This window comes from Pelodiscus sinensis, chromosome 13 (genome assembly GCF_049634645.1).
Source record: "Pelodiscus sinensis isolate JC-2024 chromosome 13, ASM4963464v1, whole genome shotgun sequence".
Lineage (NCBI taxonomy): Eukaryota > Metazoa > Chordata > Testudines > Trionychidae > Pelodiscus > Pelodiscus sinensis.
This window is the reverse complement of record NC_134723.1, coordinates 40,139,327-40,155,972: the sequence shown is the minus strand read 5'-3', so window position 1 is coordinate 40,155,972 and position 16,646 is coordinate 40,139,327. Positions and strand designations below refer to the sequence as shown.

The 16,646-nt window shown below is 42.3% G+C and overlaps 1 long non-coding RNA gene across 2 annotated transcripts; it reads right to left on the bottom strand.

Annotated features, from left to right (window-relative positions):
* Positions 1-680: 680 nt before the first annotated feature.
* LOC142831256 (uncharacterized) lies at positions 681-14,402 on the bottom strand. Of its 2 annotated transcripts, none has more exons than XR_012906946.1 (4): positions 14,083-14,402; positions 6,587-6,754; positions 2,763-2,923; positions 681-1,662 (listed from the first exon to the last, which is right to left on the bottom strand). It is a non-coding gene; the product is annotated as an uncharacterized LOC142831256 (long non-coding RNA). The 2 variants fall into 2 exon arrangements; XR_012906945.1 differs by lacking the exon at positions 14,083-14,402 and adding an exon at positions 7,458-7,679.
* Between the last annotated feature and the right edge of the window lie 2,244 nt (positions 14,403-16,646).

Sequence of the window (16,646 nt, the reverse complement as noted above, 5' to 3'; positions counted from 1 at the left end):
TGCTACCCATTCCTTTCCTTTGGTGTCCTCTAGTCCTTCTTTATGGGAACTTAGGAAGAACTTTTCTGAATGCACCCTCTCCACCCAACCCCTGCTTTTAGAGACCTCTATCCTGTCCCCCCTCCGTCTCCTCTTTTCTAAGCTGAACAGTCCCATTCTCTGTAGCCTTTCTTCATCTGGGACCTGTTCCCAACCCCTGATCATGTTAGTTGCCCTCCCTTCTCCCAGCCTTTCTCTTCCCCTCTCCCACCTCCTTTTCCCAGTCTCCCCCAGTTTTTTTCAATAAAGACAGAGTCAATGTTGGAAGAAACGTTATCTTTATTTTGTACATCAATAAGAAGGGGGGCTAGGGAAGGGTAAGTGGAAGGAGGTGAGGGAGGAATGGGGTACGAGCCCCCGATGGGGAGGACTGGGCTGGCTCTGCGGGCTTCTGGGGGTGGAAGCTCTCCTGCAGCCCCCCGATTGCCCCCTCTCCCCAGATGTCAGCCTGCGGCAAGTGCAGCCGGGCTGATGGCCGAGTGCTGTGATGTGCCCAGTGTGGGTACTCCGGGCACTCCAAGCCAGAACTTCTTTGCAAGCGGGGCACCCCTTAGAACTGTCTGTCCGGGGTAGGGGTCGGGACCCTTTAAGCGCAGCCCTCGGCTAGCCTGAGACAGCATCTCTATGCTCTAAGTCCTCCTTTTATGCCCTGCCGGCACTGCTTCCGGCCATCCTTAAGCCCTGTTCAGAGTCCACTCAATGTGGACTTGCTAGTTCGAATTAGCAAAACGCTAATTTGAACTAGTTTTTAGTTCTAGACGCATTAGTTCGAATTAGCTTAGTTCGAATTAACTAATTCGAACTAAGTTAGTTCGAACTAGCGCTGTAGTGTAGACGTACCCCAAGACTGTTTACAAAGAGAGAAAAGAAATACACAGGGGTCATCTTTTCTGGTGCCTTCTACCTTCTGGAGTAATTTACGCTAATGCAAAAATGACTGTAAAATACTACCAGCTCCATGTTTATTGCACCTGTATGCAGGGATGCCAAGTAGTGAACAGTCTCTACCCCCGGGGACCTTAAGTTTGCAAGATCTCCTCTCGACCCCTTCACTGGTATAATCCCAATGATGTCAGTAGGAAAAAGGATGACTCAAGCATAAAGGTGTGCATAAGTTATGTTGGATGTGATGACAGGGATAGGTGGCATTGCATAAGGAATCTCATTTTTTATGATGAACAGAATGTGTGTCAGATTTCCAAGCTGGCAATATTGTTTCAGATCCTGATGTTGAGATTACGTCTATTTGGCCTCTTGTCTCTCTGTGCTGTCGGTTTATATCCTAAGCTCATCTGGAGAATCTCAGGTGCATGCTGCCATTTTAGCTTTGGCTCACTCCCCGAATAACTTCTTCTTACCACTCGCTGTAAATATAAGTATAAGTTGCTGTATGTCGAACTTGTACTCATTTGCCATTGCAATGACTGCAAGGCCTTTTTTCCTGCTGTGGGGCCAAGAATCCATTTCTTCCTTGCCATGTGTATGGAGCTCCCAGACCTGTCATACTTCATATCACCAGGCAGGAGGGAAAGGTATATTTGTTTTTCTCCAGGAGCTGCCGCCGACTGCTTACAATGGCAGTTATGCCCCTCTTCCATGTATATTGGCCAAACTGGACAGTCTCTATGGCAAAAGATAAATGAACACACATCAGACGTCAGAAGTGGTAACACACACAAACCTCTAGGGGAACATTTTAACCTGCCTGGGCACTCACTAATTGATTTAAAAGTACCCAGTCTTCTACAAAGGACTTTCACCAGCCAATTACAGAAAGAGAGTGTGAGAAATTGACATTCATCTGCCAATCTGACACTGCTTCCCAGGGCTTGAACAAAGATATTAAGTGGATAATAAGTGGATAAGGAAACCAGCTTTCCTGGCATTTAACACCTCATTTTTACATTAAAAGCTAAGTATGGGATACTTTCAGCCCAGTTAATTAGCCTCATTAGCGCCTGCCCTGAAATTGACAGGTGCCTTTTCTGTTGTAAATTCTGGGTTTCAGTTCTTCCTTTCCAGCTCATCTGAAGTGGGTTTTGCTCACTAAATCTTGTTTTTAAAGTTACAAACTAACATGGCTACCCCTCTGGGACTGCTTAGAATGAGACATGGGGAGTCAAGATACCTGGATTCTAATCCTGAGTTTGCAATTGATTGGCTGTTTTGCCAATTTTAAGTCATTTTTTTTTAATCTCTGACTGCTACTGAAATCATTGGCACCATCTTTAAGAATTGCCAGGGTGTGCTTGACCCTGCTCCTTGTCAGGCCCTGCCCCTACTCCAACCCTGCCTTGCCTCTTCCTGCCCCATTCCTCTCTTACTCTTGAACGTGCCCTGTCCTTGCTCCTCTCTTTCTCCTCCTTGGTGGGTGGAAGGCACTGGGGAAAGAGAGGAAGGAGCTAATTGGCAGGGGTATGGGGAGGGGCTGGGCGGAGGGAGAATAGTTGATTTGGGGGAGCTGCTGGTGAGTGCCGAACACTCAGTCAGCACCTATGGCTGAAATACCAAAAGTGGTTGCTGTAGGGGGTAAGCACAGCAAGGAGAGTTACATTTTGTGAAGGACTCCTTTCCTGGGATCTTAATCTAAATTAAATGTGAAGGTTACCACCAAAGCTCATAGAAATAGTTTCCAGCCTGAAAACTACACCATGTGGCTGTAATCTATTGCATGATGTCAGTAATAGCATATTTTAAGACGTTTTGGGTCAGAGAGACAGTACCTCATGCATTTTTGGGATGCTAGTGGTTGAAGTGGGTTTTCTTAATAACATGTGGCATAAGAGCTTATTTTGTTGGAATACTCCAAAGACTCTGAAAATCATCTGTGAGACGGTACGGCCACATGCATATGCACCGCATATGTTGGGAAATGAGTTGCCATCTGGAAAGAAAGTCTTGATCACATGCAAATAGACTGTAACACAGCAGAGCACTTTTGACAAGGCTTTCAAATGAGGACAATCTATAAACACAAGCTTAATTACTGGCAAAGCTTGCCTTGGAATGAGAGAAATCCACTTGGTTTCCCACTGTGTATCCCGTGCACCTTTCTTTCCTTCCCTAATCACCATCATCTTTACAACTTGAAAATATGGCTTTAAACACTTAACAACATGATTTTTTATAAAGTGTCAAACTCTGCCATCTTTGCTCATATTGGTTAGCACCTGACTCCATGAAAAGCCTCATTGATTTCAAATAATTTTACCTTCTCACTGCTGTTGGAAATGAGCCACATCCACTCGATTTAATTCGCGCTGATGTCAGACTCCCATCTCTGTATCCTTTTTCTCCCTCTTTTTTTTTCTTTTTTCTCTTCATCATCTGAGAAAGTGAGTTGTAGCTCATGAAAGCTTATGCCCTAATACTCTAATAAATGTGTGGTACTCTTTCAACCCAGACTCCTTATTATTGATTTCTATTTGACAGTTGGCAGAATATACTTAAATTCCTTTAGTAAGAATGGCCCTAAATTTAAATTAGAGCTGGTTGAAAAAATTTTGACAATGATTTTCCATCAGCAAATAGACTTTTGTTGAAATCTAAACTTTGTATACACTTCTCAATGAGTGCTTCAGAAAAGAGTCAATGATTCCTTAAATTTAGACGTTGTTTATTTCAGTTGTTGGCACTTTTTCAGTTTGTCTTTTAATATAATACATTATACGAACATATTGTTCTGATACCATGAAAACACAAATGTTTACCTTATCGCAGCAAAATATTTTGACATTCTCAAAATGAAACTATTTTATTTTATTGAAATGAAACATTGAGCTCCAAATCTGTTTTGTCTTTCATTTTCATTACCTGGGAAATGTTGACAGTTTTGGTTTTTATTCCAAGTTTGAATGACAACACATTTTGAAATGTCAAAATTCCTGTAGAATGAAATTTCCCTTTTTTTTTTTTTTAACTTGACCCAGCCCTAAATCTTCATGTGGGATTTAGATCCTTTGTTTTCAGTGTAACTCTTCTGTCAGGTAGTGCTGGCAGAAGCCAGGGCTGGGTTCAAAATCTAGGGGTTTCTTTTCATCCATCCCGCACGGAGCTGGCTCAAGCCCCCACCCAATAACCTGGGAAATTCACACAAACTCCAGGCACCTCTGGGAGGCAATGCTTCCCCACTCGCAAGCACAGAGTCTGAGCGTAGAAACGAAACTTTTAATGAAAGAGGGAAAGAAGTAATGTGGCATTAACTTGGGAAAGCACCACAGAGTTCAGAACCACCCCACCAGTAAACGTCCTAGCTCAAGTGGATTGAGTAATGTCCTTTGCCTCTCAGGCTCACAAGTCCAGCAATTATCAGAGGGGTAGCCGTTAGTCTGCATAAACAACGAAGAGTCCTGTGGCACCTTATAGACTAACAGATTTATTGGAGCATAAGCTTTCGTGGGAAAAGACCCACTTTGTCAGCTGCACGTAAGTCAGTCCAGCAATATAAGTGTCTCATTCACATGCCCAACCTTTCTCTGCCTTGGTCAGGGCAGACTAGAGCTCAGAGATGATTTTCAGAGCTCACCTCCCACCCTTCGGGGAGTGGGGATAGGAGGCATCTCACCCACTCTTCTGGTCACTCACTGTTGCTCCTGCCAAACGCTCCACCTGCTGGCCACCTGCCATCTGCCAGCTAGCTCCCACCAGCCATCTGCCAGCTGCTCCTGCCAGCCACTTGCTCCTGCCAGCTGCTCTGTTGGCCACCTGTTGCCGCTCCCATTGGCTGCCTTTTGGCTGTTTACTCCTGCTAGCCACCCTGCTGGCCACCTGCTGCCAATGGGTTTGAATGGGCCAGACCTAGTGTTTTCAGCTCTCTGTGATTCCAGCTTCTCAGTGATTGCAGCTCTTGACCCACAGCGCAGGCCAACGGAAAATGAAAAGACTCCTTATGGAGTCGGTTTTAGTTCTATCATTGGAACAGGGTGAGGGGAAGAGAAACAGGTTGAACCAGCTCTGCTCTCTCCTCTTCCCCCAATCTGATTCACTTGAGTTGGAAGGGAAAGGCTTGTCCATCCGAGATTCTTTACAATTACAGTGTCTCTCCTGCAAGCACTGGTGCTCGTATTTTACAATTCCTACATTTAGGGCAGTGGTCCCCAACCTTTCGTGGCTGCCGGGCATCCGGGGTCAGGGACACTCACGTGCCAGGCATCCGGGGGTGGGGCCACACATGTGCCATGCGGCTGGGGCAGAGGCCGTCCACGCGACCTGAGCACAAGGCTGACACCACACATGTGCCACGCGCTGGGGGCAGGGCCAGCCCAAATGTTTTGGTGGGCGTGCATAAATGCCCCGGCGGGTGCCATGGCACCCACAGGCAACACGTTGGGGACCACTGATTTAGTGTTAATGTGGTTTGTGACCCCGCAACAGCCAAATTAGTTACAATAGAACTCAGACTCCTGTAACCCTCATTTTACAAGAAGTAAGAATTCGAAGGAAGAGTGTTCTTCCTTCAATTCCCTGCTGTATAGACAGCGCCGAAAGCTGAATTAAGCTATTTTGGTTAAGTTACGCACATGACAGCTTAAATCGCGTAGCTTAATTCAGCTTTTGCCCTGCTGTGTAGACATGCTTTTGGTGTCCTCCTGGGATCTGAAAAGGACAGGAGGATACCACGGGGACAGATTGCTCCCCACCTCTGTGCAGGGGGGAGGTGTTTCTTCTGTTGTTGGCATATATAAGTATCTAAATGGGTATTACAAAGAGGAGGGAGAAAAAATGTTCTCCTTGGCCTCTGATGATAGGACAAGAAGCAATGGGCTTAAATGGCAGCAAGGGGGGTTTAGGTTGGACATTGGGGATAATTTCCTAACTTTCAGGGTGGTTAAACACTGAAATAAATTTCCTAAGGAGGTTGTGGAATCTCCATCAATGGAGATATTCAAGAGCAGGTTGGATAGACATCTATCAGGGATAATCTATATGGTGCTTGGTCCTGCCGTGAGGGCAGAGTACTGGACTCGACCTCTTGAGATCCCTTCCAGTTCTAGTATTTTTTGATTCTATGATTCATTGATACTACTGTCACCCGAGTGAGAAGGCCATTGCCTTGGCTTTTGTAACAGCTCTGTTGCTTTCATAGCTCATTTACACTAGCTAAAAATTTGGCTTAGGCCCCATTTGATTTGCTGTTGCTTAGTCTCAGTGATCCATACAAAAGTTTTGTCTCCTTGGTGCCCTTCTGAGCTCCCTTGGCAAACGTAAGCTCTGTCTTGTCCCATTTTCCACAACATCCCTCATTCTCCACCAATGCCCGAACGTCCTTCAAACGCACTTGCTCAAAGGCATTTCAGTCTGGTGGTCTAAGCTGTACAAAGTGGGGAAGTAAAAGTAAAGTCAGAAAAGAAAAGCTTCCTGTTTGAGAGGAAGAGAAGCATCTTGAAATAATCTTACTACTTAGCAGTGTGGGCCACAGCAATCCTATTATCAAAAAGCAAGATGACCAACAAATTGCCTTATGTCTTATGGCTCCTGCAGTGTGACAGACCATGTTGATTCTATCACTCCAAACAAACTCTGAATCAATCCCACACAGTAATCTCACCGGAAGGTAATCACTGGAGGGAAAATGTATCTTGTTCTCTCATTCAGAGGGAGTGCCATTCCTCTGCTGTCCTTATCGTAACTTCTACACAATTGCTTCCACCCAGCATAGGCTTTGGCTTTCTTCCTCTGGCCACGCTATGGTCATTTAAATGCCTGGAGATAAAATCTGGGAAGAAAATACACCTTGTAAATGTGTCAGCTATTCTAGAAGTTAACAGTCCCTCACTGCAAAGATTATAGGGCACTTACTTTTGAAAACAAGACAACGCCGTAATCTCAATCTTAATAAAAAAAAACCCAGACCATATGCAAACTTCTATAATAGAACTGTGGCACTTTAAAGAGGCAGTGGTGTCTCATGTTTAGAGCCAGGAACTGGGAGAAACCTCTGTTTTGCCACTGATAGTGATGCATGCAAGTCACACACACCCAAACCTCCTTAGGTGCCTAATTCCCATTGTTTTCAGTGGAGTTAGGTGGCCTTATAGGACCTGGGCCTTAACCTCTCTGATTTAGGTTAAAGGATGTCTGATTTAGGTATAATGATATCAGTCCTCCCCCCCCCCCCCCCTCACTACAGAAAAGATGTGGACAAATTGGAGAGAGTTCAGCACAGGGCAGTGAAAATGATTATGGAGATGGGATACATGACTTATGGGGAGAGGCTGAGGGAACTGAGCTGTTTTTCTCTGCAGAAGAGAAGAATGGGGGGTAGGGTGATTCCAAAGAGAATGGAGACAGGCTGTTTTCAGTAATTGAAGATGAAAGAAAAGGAAGCAATGGTCTCAAGCTGTAAAGGGGAAGGTCCAGGTTGAATACTAGGAAAAACTATTTCAGGAGAAAGGTGATCATGCACTGGAATTGGTTACCTAGTTAAGAGGTGAAATCTCCATGCTTAGAGGTTTTTTTAAGCCAGGTTTGACAAATCCGTGGCTGGGATGATTTGGTGTTTAGTTGGTCTTGCTTTGAGGAGGGGGTTGAACTAGATGACCTGCTGAGGTCTCTTCAGGTATGTCTACACAAAAGAATGAAAGTTGAATTAAGCTACGCAACTTCAGCTATGTCAATTGGTTAGCTGAAGTCGAAATACCTTAATTAAGTTTTTGGTGCTGTCTACACAGCAGGAAGTTGAAGGAAAAACACTTCCTTTGACTTCCCTTACTCCTAATAAAATTAAGGTTTTACCAGGAGGGTTTCTCTTCTGCAGAGAAAATCAGCCCAGTTGCCACAGCCTCTCCTCATAAGTCATGTATCCCATCTCCATAATGATTTTCATTGTCCTGTGCTGAACTCTCCAATTTGTCCACATCTTTTCTGTAGTGAGAGAGGGAGGACTGGTATCATTATACCTAAATCAGAGTAAGAAGTCCACCAGCTCGACATTATTTCGAAATAAAGGCTTGTAATGTAGATGTGCTCTATGTTGTTTTGGAATAACGCTAGTTATTCCAAAATAATGCTGCTGTGTACATATCCCCTACCAATCCTAATCTTCTATGATTTTATGGGGTAATTAATTTTTGCGAAACAATGTGGGGCAAACCCTTTAGGGAAGAAAACTTCCCTGGCAGAGGGATAGTGAGGGTCTACTGTACAATGGCCAGAAAAGTTTGAAGGGAAGTTGAAGGTGTAATAGGGTCCACTTCCTGGAAGGAGAATTCTTTACTCAGTGTATCTACCCGGTTGCGTTGTCTTGAGTCTTGTCATGAAGATATGGCATTTGGAATCCTTTATGTAAAAGAAGAGTTTTATCAGCACCACAATTCTTCATACAATGTGCATGAAAAAAATTGTGGCTAATACCAAGCTGGGAGGTGATTCTAGTACTTTAGAAAACAGGATTAGAACTCAAAAGACCTAAAAGAATTGATCTAAAATCAATCTCATCTTATTAAATAATGACAAATGCAAAGCACTCTACTTTGAAAAATCAAATGCACAAATATAAAATGGGGTATAATTGGTTAGGTGATGGTACTGCAGTAAAGTATCTGAGGGTTACAGAGGATCACACATTGAACATAAATTGTGGTGAAAGAGTATTGCTAATACACCTGAGATTGACATGAGTTTTGTATGTAAAACATGGAGGAAGTAACGGTCTTACTCCATTAAGCATGGATGAAGCTTCCACTGGAGTATTTGTGATCAGTATTGGGTGCTGCAATGGACATGGGAGACCAGAGATGAGCAACAAAAAGTGATAAAAGACAATCTGAGGAAAAGTTTATATAAATTATGTATTGGTTTTGAGAAAAGATAACCTCTTTGAATGTTAAAGTGCACAGATATAAAAATGAGTGACCAATTGTTGTCCACACCCACTGATATGATAAAAAGTAATCGTCTTCAGGTGTAGCAAAAAAGTTAGACATTGGAAAAAACTTGCTAGTTTTAAGGGTAGTGGATATAGATTACCAATGGAGAGAATGGAATCACCATCACTGGAGGTTTTTAAGTACAGGTCATAGAAGCACTTGTCTAGTCCTTCCTTAGCACAGGGGGATGGACTGGATGATGATCTCTGAAGGTCCCTTCCCTATATTTCTGTGATTTTAGATCTACCCCCACTGTAACTATTTGAAGGATTCAAGATACACAGAAATAACAATATAGTTTTAAATTAATATAGCAAAAGTATTATTCATGTTTAAACTGAAACCTTGAGGTAAATGACATAGTCTATTATAAAAGCAAGATTATGTGATTGGTTTTTTTATTGTAAGACCCGCAAGACAAGGAAAACATTTTTCTTTGTATGCTGTGCAGAGCTGAATACACTATAGATTTAACAAATAATCCCTATTAATTAAATTGTATGTATTCAGACTGTCCGTGTAATCGGCAATACTTTTGCATTGCATGTTGGGATGCTGTCCCAAGAACCAAAAAAACTAACATATTATGAGGTTCGTAAATGTATATGTAATTGATCAGGCAGGTTGCATGTTCCATTTCTTACTTAGATTTCCAGGTGTTCATGTGAGATTGGAAGGAACTGACTGCTTTTTTTATTTTTTCAAATGAAAAGTTGAAAATATAGTGGGTATGAATGAGGAGATGGAAATTATTATAGCAGCTCATGACATGAGCAATAAATGCAGATGATAGTACAGAATTCTTTAAAAAACGCCAAACCGTTTAAAGCATTTGCAATCCCTGGAGTGTCCTTAGCCCAAGACTGCATCAGATATTTTTGAGCTCATTGTAACAAATTGCCTCTGTTACTAGTAGACTAACTACATTTACTACACAGCTTTGAAATTGAATTGCGGCGTAACAATTCAAGCAGTACTGGGAAACACTTGGCAAATCACAGTTTGCACATGCTGGTATTCTGGATGAGTGAACTGAAAATGATCTGTAACACATGAACAGCTTATTTGGACCAATTTCGAGGTTGCATCAGTCCTAACCCAACATATCAAGCCAATGCAATGAATGAACTCAAGGGTTAGCTCAAATGAGCATGGGTCGGAGGCGGAGGTTGGGGAGAGAAATTTACTAACCCAGCACAAAGAGGAGTTTGCATTGTTCAAAATACTGAAGAATCGCAGAACTGCTTCATGATGATCTGGTGTGATCTCCCATTTCGATAGGAAAAGGCAAAAGAGCTCCAACTTTTTCAGAACCCCCACCCCCATGTTTTGTGCAACAATAAATCATCTTACTTTTTTTTTTTTTAAAGTAAGACACATTTGTATTAGACTGGGGTTGGGCTTGAAATGTGTATCTGGCATCTTTTAGTCTTTGGATTCAACTTACTAGCCGTGCCCTTTGATGTTGAAAGGAATACGAGGAAGACAATTTTGGTGGGTTTTTTGGTAACCTATTGTAAACTTTTGTATGTCAAATGAGTAACTTACTACATTTCCCTTGCTTTTTGCTGTGCCTTCTAAAAAAAATTTAAACACAGTAGGCAAACAGAGGCCCGTTATTTAAAAGGATACTACTGTATTCTTACATGCTACAATATCACTCTTCTGTTTTTGACTTATTCTGTCTGTCCCTTCTCTCTCACGCAAGATTTGGAAAGTTTACCAGGCATCTTACAGGTAGAGGATTAATTTTGCATGGAGAACAGAGGGTAGGTGAGAAGGAAATCAGAGGCATTTTTGAAAAGAACAAGTTTTGGCCCATTGCATCTAATGCAATTTTAAAATTGCACTAACAAAAAGGGTAGTTATCTCTTCTCAGCACGGAGTAAGGGGCACTTTTGTGAAGTAATTGGGGTGATCCATATTGAGAGAGGTTGTAAATATATATATGTATATATCTTGCTGATGAGACATCTCTGAGGGATAGTGTTCAAAAAGAAGATAAGGGCTAAAGTTCTACTGACCACAAAGTCCCTAAAGAAGCAGTCTTATGTATGATACGGAGTTTGGAAATCATATCAAGCTGGAAGGGTAGCAAATGCTTTGGTGGATAGGATTAAAATTCAAAATGATCTGGAGAAATGGTCTGAAGCGGATGAATATGATGAAATTTAACAAGGACAAATGCAAAGTCCTTGTTAATGCAAAGTCCATTTAGGAGGGAACGATCAGTTGTACACATGGAAAATGGTTGCCTAGGAGGGAGAACTGTAGAAAGGATCTAAGGGGTCATAGTGGATCACAAGCTAAACATGAGTCAACACCATTTAAAAAAAAAAAAACAAAACAAACCAACCAAAAAACAAATAAACCTCATTCTATGATGCACTGCAGAGAGATTTGTATAGCAGAAGCTCATGGAGTTCACCCTCCTCCTCACTCTGGAGATGGGGCAAAAAGTGATTGTTTATTGCAAGTTAGGACATTCACCTGCTCATCATGACTGCCATGTGAGTCCCTTCACATGCAAATGTCAAGGTTTTATAACATTTATAGAGGAGTTTTATTGCCCACTGTAATCAAGTATACGTCTTGCATCGCTAAACGTTACATGAGATGGGAAGAAATTTTGATCGCTCTTTCTCAGATGTAACTGTTAGGAAAACTGATCTCTTGGCATCCATATGTTCAATCACACATCTCATTCTGTCCCTGGGACTATAAAGTAGGGCTAGAAAGCTAGATTGAGAAAAGGAAATGTTAACTTCTGACTATTCAAATAATTGTGGAGGCATGGCTGGCAGAGGAGTGGCTTACAAGGTTACGTCATAGTATTTTAGCCACAGGATGAAATACAGATTTTGTAATGTCTAATAGTTTCTGTAATTCTGTAGTCCAAATTCCATTTTAGTTTTCTGTATTCATCTCCAGAAAGTTCAAGGGAAGTCAGTGAGACTAGATCTAGCCCAGTATCCTGCCTTCCGACAGTGGCCAATGCCAGATGCACCAAAGAGAGTCAACGGAACAGATGATAATCACATGGTCCCTCTCCTTCAGACAAACAGAGGCTAGGGACACCATTCATATCCATCCTGGCTAATAAGTATTAATGGACCTAACCTCCATGAGTTTATTTAGTTGTTCTTTGAATCCTCTTTAAAGTCCTGGTCTTCACAACAGGTTGACAGTGTTCTGCATGAAGAAGTGCTTCTTTTTTTGTTTGTTTTAAACTGGCTACCTATTAAGTTTGTTTGGTGACCCCTGGTTCTTATGTTATAGAAACAAGTAAATAACTTTTCCTTATTCACTTTCTCCATACTTGTCAAGATTTTTAAAGACCTATAGAATTGAGCTCCGTATTTCTCTTTCCTGTTTGGGACTTACCTACATATCTGTAACAGTTATATGTCAAATACTTTGCAGTTCAAGTATATCGGAATTCTAGTAGCCGATATCACTCAAGAAAGAGACTGCACTTTCCATACTTGTTTGCATTTGCAGTATCTGGATCCATAACCTTATTGTTCCTCTGAAAATACAATGGGTTCTTTTCTTCACATGCATGTATGTGTCTTACTCCTTTCAGTAACAATGACTTACTATGCAGTATTCCCTGCTGTCAGCAGATATTTCCCCCATGTGACAAGAGAGTTATTTGTAGTTGCACCATGATGTTTTTAATTTCGAAGGAAAAAGTTAAATAGATTCCTTTCAGCCAGGCCTAATATTTATTTCCATGACATCTGAGGCTGTGTATAGGGCTCTGTGGTTTGAAAAAAAACCAAGCATGATTTTGAATATGAACTTAATTTCATTAGGGATGTGAACAATCCTTTCATTTTGTAATCTGCAGATGCTAAATACTATCTGTTTGTTTGCCCATAACCCAATGGAGGAAAAAGTAATCTGTGATATCATGACCTTGTGCTAACTAGCAATAATTCTTCCTCATATGATACCTCAGCCTAAGCTTTGCTACAGTCTCCCACAATATACTTGCAGCAAGTTAAGGGAATGTGGATTGAATAAATGGACAGTAAGATGGATAGAAAGATGGCTAGAAGGCCAGGCCCAGCGGGTAGTGATCAATGGCTCAATGTCAGGATGGCAGTCGTTTCTAGCGGAGTGCCCCAAGGTTCAGTTCTAGGTCCGGTTTTGTTCAATATCTTTATTAATGACCTGGATGAGGGGATGGATTGCACCCTCAGCAAGTTTGCGGATGACACTAAACTAGGGGGAGAGGTAGATATGCTGGAGGGCAGAGATAGGGTCCAGAGTGACTTAGACAAATTGGAGGATTGGGCCACAAGAAATCTGATGAGGTTCAACAAGGACAAGTGCAGAGTTCTGCACTTGGACCGGAAGAATCCCAAGAATAGTTACCAGCTGGGGACCAATCAGTTAAGTAGTAGTTCTGCAGAAAAGGAACTGAGGTTTACAGTGGATGAGAAGCTGGATATGAGTCAACAATGTGCCCTTGTAGCCAAGAAGGCTAATGGCATATTAGGTTGCATTAAGAGGAGCATTGCCAGCAGATCCAGAGATGTCATTATTCCCCTTTATTCGGCTTTGGTGAGGCCACATCTGGAGTCTTGTGTCCAGTTCTGGGCCCCCCACTACAAAAAGGATGTGGACGCATTGGAGAGGGTCCAGCGGAGGGCAACCAAAATGATTAGGGGGTTGGAGCATATGACTTATGAGGAGAGGCTGAGGGAGTTGGGTCTGTTTAGTCTGCGGAAGCGAAGAGTGAGGGGGTATTTGATAGCAGCCTTCAACTTCCTGAAGATTCCAAGGAGAGAGGCTGTTCTCAGTAGTGACAGATGGCAGAACAAGGAGCAATGGTCTCAAATTGTAGTGGGAGAGGTCCAGTTTGGATATTAGAAAATCTATTTCACTAGGAGGGTAGTGAAGCACTGGAATCGGTTACCTAGGGAAGTAGTGGAGTCTCCATCCCTTGAGGTGCTTAAATTTCAGCTTGACAAAGCCCTGGATAGGTTGATTTAGTTGGGATTGGTCCTGCCTAGAGCAGGGGGCTGGACTTGATGACCTTCTGAGGTCTCTTCTAGCTCTATGGTTCTATGATTCTATGATGGTGCTTGCAAATTCCTCCATCCTGGCCTTGCGCCTCCCCCCCACCCCAAATAAATGTCTTGTGTTATTCAGTAGCCTGTTGGACCTTGTAATCTCATCCGGAGTTCATCATTCCATCAAAGGGCAATGATTGTATCCATCAGTCCTCTAAGTAGAGAGTTCTTCAATCAAACCTGCTGGTTTAGATAAAACAATGAAATACATTTATTAACTAGAGCAAAATAGATTTTTAAGTTACCGTAAGTGGAAAGGCTGTCACCAAGATGTGGGGAGTCACCAGACTTTGCACCCCCATCTGCAGTTGGAGGTGACTCTCAGCCAGCAGGAACACAGCGTAGAACAGCCTTGTCAGAACAGTGACAAGCAGCAGTCAATACCTTCCATCTTTGAGAAAGGGGGCTCAGAGCCAACGCCCCTGGACATCCTCCTTGCACCTTGAACCACCCATGACTAACTCCCGTGCTTAGCTACCTGTCCTCCAGGCCCCTCTCTGCCCCTTCTTCTCCTTCTTGGGCAAAAGGTGTTACTTGACTACCCTCCCTTTTGGGCTCAAATTATAAAGGGGCATTGTATACATGCAATGGCTAGGGTAGCCTCTGTCAGTGAGTCACACCCCAAATCACCATCTAGATATTAGAGCAGTGCCCTGGGAAACTGAGGCCCACACACAGGTTTACTATAAGATTGTAGAACTCACATGAAACATAACAAAGCAAATACAATCCCCACTTCAACACAAGGTACAGAGGTTGGAATTGGTCAAGCACCAAAGAACAAAATCACAATCTAATTCCTAAACTTTACCAAGCTAGATACACAAAAAGGTATCTCACCCCAAATCTCTCCGCTGTTCATGCTCACTAGAGAGCCTTCCAGGTAGGACCACTTCCCCCAGTTCAGGGACAGTTCTTCGTCTTCAGACAACTTTGGTGCCAGGAGCAGGGCCGACTTATCCATTAGGCACAGTGCCTAGGGCCCACGATACTTTTAGGGGTCCACGAAAATGTTTTAATTTCATTTAAAATCAGAAGAAAAAAAATGAACTTTTAGGGTCAAAGAAAATGTTTTAATTTTTTCTCACATCAGAAAAAAATGAAACTTTTAGGGCCCACAAAAATCTATTTAAATTTTGCCTAAAACAGAAAAAAAATGTTGAAGTATTTAAAGTTATATAAAAAATAATTTTTAATATTTTTTTTATGGAGGAAGGGGCCCATGAAGGCAAAAGTGTCTAGGGCCCACGAAAGTCATAATGCGGCCCTGGCCATGAGTAGAGATGGGGGAGGAGAGGTAGTGTGAGAGTTGCGTGTTCTCCACTCTTATGCCCAACTGCTTGTAATGGAAAAATCCTGGCTGCCAACTGTCCAGGTGAATTGTCATTTTTTTTGCTTACAATTCCTCGCTGGTAAATCTCCATTTAAGAGTTTCTCAACATGTGTGCTTGGTTCTTTTATTGTCTCTAATCTTTGGAAATTCCCCAGAACTATGACACATTTTAGTAAGATTATACAGTATAATCTCAGTTTTCACACGTATTATTGTTACACGCATCATCATAATGGTACTCTGATGTTCAGCAGTCTGGGTCTTCAACTGATACCCCACAAAGTCTACTTTGTACAAAATCTATCCTAACCAGATTAAAGTGGGGAACATGGGGTATGGGGCATTATATAAGATATGGGATGTCAACAATGTTCAATTTTTTTCTTCTAAACTGTTTTTGTAATAAAATTTTAAAGCAAAAATGTTAATGAAAAGCCACTTTCTGCAGCAAACTTTTGAGTTGTTGTAAAAAATGATCAGTCAAAAACAAAATAGTTTGAGCTAAAAATGTGACCCAGTGCTTCAGAGAAGCAGTAGTTATATGTACCCATTCTTTTCTGTGGACTGGGTTTCCATTCAGATTGTGAATCATTGGAGTCAATGATCAGGGGCTCCTGGAATGCACCGCCTTCCCTCTTTGAGGGAAGATTATGGTGCATTTTGGGCAATGTAGTATGACCATGGACTTGGCTTGTAGAAAAGAATGGCAGCAGGAGGCACCCAAACTACAATTCCCATGAGGCACTGTAACTTCATTTCCAAACTTAATTATTTCAGATCCCACCCAAAATATTTGGGTTTTACTATTTAGCCATAATTTTCTGAAGGAAAAAGAAACATTTTCAAGATTGCTTGAGTGAGTAGTTGGCACTTGAACTTGATGTGTTAGAAGGAGGAGTGCCACTGAAAGCATTTCTAGTGACAAGTCAGGAAAATTATCTTTACTGCGGTATTTTGTGTGGACTGAAGTCAGGGCCAGTAGAAGTGCCAGGACGTCAGTAAGACAATGACCATAGTTGAGGTGCGAGATGAAGAAAGTTCTGGTTGAAGGGTCAGAAAGTAAATGTCAAATCTCTGGGAACTGTGTGGAGGCTAGAAAGGAAGGTTTTGAACTTTGCCTGGGTGCATAGAACAAAGTGGAGGGAGGAGTCGCAGTTGTCCCCAGGTTAGAGGCCTGAATGATATATCCACAGTAAGAAGAGCTGGAAGGAAGGCAGGAACTTCAGATCTGGCTATGCTTAAGGTGAGTCATCCTGGGCAAAATGACAAGCTAAAATGTGCAATTGGCTGGAGGTAGGCAAGTCAGAAATGAACAGGTTGATT